The 5892-nt window shown below is 38.4% G+C and overlaps 1 long non-coding RNA gene across 1 annotated transcript; it reads right to left on the bottom strand.

Annotated features, from left to right (window-relative positions):
- Positions 1-1194: 1194 nt before the first annotated feature.
- Positions 1195-2580, bottom strand: LOC148098879 (uncharacterized). Its single transcript, XR_015719990.1, has 2 exons — positions 2333-2580; positions 1195-1515 (listed from the first exon to the last, which is right to left on the bottom strand). It is a non-coding gene; the product is annotated as an uncharacterized LOC148098879 (long non-coding RNA).
- Positions 2581-5892: the final 3312 nt, after the last annotated feature.

Genomic DNA, 5892 nt, shown 5'->3' with positions numbered 1-5892 from the left:
AGGAGAGACGGCCCCAGTGATTTAGGTTCATAAGCAAGTTCAAACATTTCTGGCCTCTTATCACTTAGATTTCTTAATCTTAAAAGTGAATGCATTTAAAGCAGGAACTGCACACCTAGCCATCAGAAGTGTGGCAGCATGAGTACTGTAAAGTTTTGTAGGGTCCTTGTTAAAAATTCCACAAGCACCACACATTTGTCATATAAAGTTCCATTTTTTACAGTACAATGTTGAAATTATAAACTATATATTCTAGTTGTCCACTTGTCAGTAATTTTTGAGTAAATGGATGTCAGTGATAAATCAGTGGTGATTCACCTGCAAATGTTTTTAACAAACTTTGTTTTTTGTAGAATTCATCAGCAGCTGTGGAGAGATGCATTTGAATATCTTCTGGTTCCACTTCTCCTTACCTGGAAGCTGAGCATTGCTCATTTCTGACAAGGACATACACCTCAGTGCTTATCATGGGTGTTACATCCTCCGTGCAGCAATTCCAGAGAAAACAAGAGAGCAACGACCACTCATTAAGACCAGCCAGAAATCTGTCCCTTTCTGGCAGCTGTGGAAACTTCCAATAAGAAAGTTTGCATTCTTAGAACAATGCTGGATCATGTGTGATGTGTCATCATATGAGGATATTACATTTTGACCTAATTCTGCTCAATCTGTTTTGATCGTTGATCCAGTATTTCAGCTTTGTGTTGTGCTGCAAGTTTAAAACCCATTGTCCTCATGAGCACAGCATCTAACAACTCTCCTTGAAAAAGTCGATTGACTTTAACTGGACACAATGGTTTCCAGTGGGAGATATTTTCATCACTCATCCGTGACACTGGAGAAGTCACCTGAGTGAGTGATAAAACAATTTTCCATGGAAAATCCAGAGGGACTAAACTTTGTTGTTTCTTTGGGCTCTATTTCAGCTCTAGCAGCATCTCTCAGAAGAAAACTGTTTTCCCAATAATCAGATGAAAAAATTGTTGAACCAGGTGGTATTCTCTGGAGTTTAAGACCAAGACTGAACTCAAACAGTGAATTGACATTAGACTGGAATTCATAAGATGAATAGAAATACTGCTGAAGCTGAATGATTCATTCATATATGATTTTTTTTTTCTCCAATTCACCAGGTCTGTATAGTTCAGTATGACTATGGTACATGATACAAAAGAATAAATACAGAAGAATAAAAACTTTGTGAATAACTTTACTCTTCTTAAAAATAACTAATAAAACAAGTAAAAGTACAAATGTGTACAAGTTAGAGACTTCCTCACTAAGATTTTAATTGTGTGTTAAAGAGAAAGAGATTAGGAGGTAAAATAGACGATGCAGAGTCCATCATCACTGAGGCCGTCTCTCCTGCATGAAGTCCAGGTGCTGGTTTTCCAGTGTGTGCGTCTGATGGCCCAAAGCTGACTCAGAGCCGTAACACCATCAATGGCTGCAGTATGGAACAGGTGTGGGTGTGTCCTCATCTCCCAGAGGAGTCCAAATTGTCATCAAACAGCCCTACAGACACAAAAATGTGAAAATATAAACAACCAGACTATCAGCAGTGATTTAAGTACTTTAAGACCTCTGTGAAAATCATTTACAGTATATATCACAGAATTTAAGGCCTTTATGATCACAGAGCATACAGAGAAAAGTACTAAACTGAATCAATTTCAGCTTTCGTTTCTCATGACGTATATTGTATTAATAATTACATTTCATTATCTGTAGCTTTACCACACATTTGCCACACAGGTGTAGATACTGTAGGTTCAGTGAATGCTTAGATTGCACTGATTAGAATATACTGGACATTCAAAGCTAAGATTCAGCGCACTGTGTTAGAGGCTGGGATTTGATGAATTCATCATATATACAACCTTTGATCATCGTTTATGTCCAGTTGAATGAATCTGTGCACTCACATATTAAATGAGCTGAAATCAGTAGTGTGATCTCCAGTCTTTATATGCTGAATGAGAGAACTGAAAGCTGTTATTTTAAATCAGCCTGTTTCAGTTGTTTTAACTCACAAGTATCACAAAGTAATGTGGTAACATCTGGACTGACGAGTTTACTGTCAGCATTTTAATCGCTAGTTTAAAGGCTATAGGCTGCAGCCGTTGCTCTAACACTGTATAAATGTAACAGGCCTCAGTGCTGGTTTTAATAGTTTGAGCTGCTTCCAGCTTTAATTGTGAAGAGCACAGCAGCTTACAAAACACGTAGCTAGCTCGTACAGCTGCGACGTAAAACTTTCATAAGCTAAGATGACCTTAAAATAACGGGGCTATGTGCTGTGATGCTAGCGTTAGCCACGTTAGCACGTTACCTTCACAGGTGGTCAGACTTTGTAAACAGGCACTCAGCCAGAGGTTGAGCTCTCCCTTTCGCTGCAGGGTCCCTTCATTCTTCACATATCCGTGTCGAGCCGAGTGTAAATCCCGAGGCCAAACGGCCTTTGTACAAGCACACAGGCTTCTTAGCAGGGCGAAGCTATGAGCTAGAAACATCCAGGCTGGCAGACAGCCTGTGTCTGACCAACCAATCAGAGAGCTCCTTACATCCCACGGTGTGGCTCATTTGAATAGCAGCAGGTTTTTTAAAATGAAGTTGTTAATCCAACTGCTAATCCAAATGCTAATCCACATGTTAATCCCTGAGCGAACAGGAAAGGGAAATGGATTTTGAAATGCAGTTTATTAAAGTGCAATTCGAAAAAGGTTTTTGAAATGCAGTTTATTAAAGTGCAATTCAAAAAAGATTTTTGAAATGCAGTTTATTAAAGTGCAATTCGAAAAAGGTTTTTGAAATGCAGTTTATTAAAGTGCAATTCGAAAAAGGTTTTTAAAATGCAGTTTATTAAAGTGCAATTCGAAAAAGGTTTTTGAAATGCAGTTTATTAAAGTGCAATTCGAAAAAGGTTTTTGAAATGAAGTTTATTAAAGTGCAATTCGAAAAAAGTTTTTGAAATGAAGTTTATTAAAGTGCAATTCGAAAAATGTTTTTGAAATGAAGTTTATTAAAGTGCAATTCGAAAAAGGTTTTTGAAATGAAGTTTATTAAAGTGCAATTCGAAAAAGGTTTTTGAAATGAAGTTTATTAAAGTGCAATTCGAAAATGTTTTTTGAAATGAAGACTTAAAAAGCATTTTAAAAATCAGTTTATTAAATGGGAATTCAAAAATGAATTTACAAATGCAGATTTTATTCTACAATTCATTAATTAAGCACAGGATTTTTTATTTCGATGCGCGCGGCTCTTGTGGTCCTCCATAGTTGTTTGTGTATTTATACACAAGCACTCATATACAGGGTGGGCCATTTATATGGATACACCGTAATAACATGGGAATGGTTGGTGATATTAACATCCTGTTTGTGGCACATTAGTATATGTGAGGGAGCAAACACCTCAAGATGGCTGGTGACCATGGTGGCCATTTAGAAGTCGGCCATCTTGCATACAACTTTTGTTTTTTTAAATAGGAAGAGGGCCATGTGACACATCAAACTTATTGGTAATGTCACAAGAAAAACAATGGTGTGCTTGGTAAGTCCTAAGTAGCCCCGCTGAACTGAACTGCTTTCCACAAGAAAACTTTTCTTTCTTAATCTCATTTAAAATGTCCAGATTTTAATAAATAATTATCTGAATCTTACAACCAAAGTTTTTATCTGATGTAAAATGTATAGAAATCATACATATACCAACAAGACAGTGTAGATCACTGTCACAACAGCGTTAATTTTTATTCAAAGACTTTATGGCTTTTCCTATAATACCTGGTGGGCTGGTCTCTAGTCAAAATGCCCGGGCCAATTTTATTTTTCTTTAAGCAAGTTCTTCATGACTGAGCCAAATGTCCTCTTTTTTGGAAATCAAAATATGGTCACCCCAGGTTATACTCTAATGGGCCATGTCGGCAGAACGGAACCCCAGGTGTGAGAAGGATTAAAGCAGGACCCCTCGGAGCATGGACGCTGGTGATTGGTGAAGGTGATGAAAGTGGCTTGAATGGAGCTTGAGTGATGAGAGGTGGAGATGGGGAGGAAGTGGTTGCACGAAAGTGTCCACAAAGGAGAATGACAGATGTGATTTAAAGTATGCGGCATGAATGCTGATTGGCCTCAAGAAGGCCAAAACAGAGCTACCTAGATCAATTAAATTACTCAATTGAAAGCATATGTGTATTTATACACAAACACATATATTGGTATACTGGTATATTGGTATACATATACTGGTGCCTTGATCTCGGTCTCCAGCAGCATTGATTGCCTGTCACCCCTGGTCCTTTGGGACTCCCACCCTGTGGCCGTGGGCACCCTGTCACAGACTGTGCAGGCAGGAAAAGGACCCAAAAGTAGATTCACGGAGAGGGACTTAAACTCAGAAAACAGCTTTATTTGCTGAACTGGGCAATACTACAAAAATAAAGTGGTAGTAGTTTAGTTTTGTATTTTTATTCGTGTTCCCCTACGCCAGCAATAAAGCTGTGTTTTTGAATTTATCTTCTATCTATCTTCTTCTTATCTTTGTCTTTCCTATCTTTGCGTTTGGGTCCTTCTCTTGCCTGCACACAGCTGTATTGTGACAAAATGGTTATTCAAATGTCTTTATGATTCTTTAAAGAACCATCATGCGTCAAAGAACCGGTATACAGAACAGTTTTTCTAACAAAACCACTGTTATAATTAATGTGTTTTTTAGGCCAAAAGGCACATTAAGCGAAACAAAACAGTCAGATTAGTCAAACTTTACTCAACTCATTCTTCTTGCTAGCAAGCTAACTTCCTACTAACTTCGCGAGGCTCCTGGCTCTGGTAGCCATAATGCTCTGACAATCCATCAAGCGGTGTGGCTTTGTAGCTTACCAAAGTTGTGCTAAAACAGTTTTTGACAGATTTTTGAGCACCGTGTACCACATAAAATCGATTCGAGGTCAGTAAGCACAACCAGAATTCATACATAAGGCGCACCAGATTATAAGGCGCACTGTCGATTTTTGAGAAATATAAAGAATTTAAAGTGCGTCTTACAGTGTTGAAAATACGGTAAGTGAAGGTTCTCCCAACTAATTTGAACCATTGGCTTCTAAATATTTGGTTCTATTGCATGTTGCGTACATAACCTAATGTCAGCTAGACCGATATCAAAATTTATAGTATTGTTAAATTCACTAAAATAGCACCTGAAGCCTGTTGTGACGTGAGCTCTGATGGCTATTTCACATAGCACTGCCATGATTGTCGCTGTGTCTGCTCTAGAAACTCAGAAATTCAGTAGAGCTGCTTTGTACATTAAATACTCACACGAGCCTTTACTTTGAATTCTGGAAGAGCTGTATAAAATACAACAATGCATAAGTGTTTTGAATGAACAGAAATGTGACAGATGAGAAGGTGTGTCTTTGACTTGTTGAAAAATTATGCTACGGTCATTTGATGTTACCAAGATAGAACATTTAACTATATTACACAAGGACATCTATGTGTCGGTGACCCAGTGTTTTTGGTTTCTGTACTTTTACTTTTGATAGTTTTATGTATTATGACTGTTGTGTTTTGGTTTCCCAGGGTTAGTTTGTGTTCCTGTTTGGTGTCATCCCTGCCTGTGTATCCCCTCTAGTGTAGTCAAGTCTCTGTGTTTAGACCAGTGGTTCTTAACCTTGTTGGAGGTACCGAACCCCACCAGTTTCATATGTGCATTCACTGAACCCCTCTTTAGTGAAAAATAAAATGTGATTTTTTTACTGGTGCACAAAATGAGCCATGCATGTCATGGCGGAGGCTCTGCCGAACCCCTGAGACCGACTCACCGAACCCCTAGGGTTCGATCGAACCCAGGTTAAGAACCACTGGTTTAGACCAAGGCTACGTCCACACGTAC

Source organism: Neolamprologus brichardi, chromosome 14 (assembly GCF_056152115.1).
Source record: "Neolamprologus brichardi isolate AB-2024 chromosome 14, ASM5615211v1, whole genome shotgun sequence".
NCBI classification, from domain to species: Eukaryota; Metazoa; Chordata; class Actinopteri; order Cichliformes; family Cichlidae; genus Neolamprologus; species Neolamprologus brichardi.
This window is presented reverse-complemented; position numbering and strand designations above follow the sequence as displayed.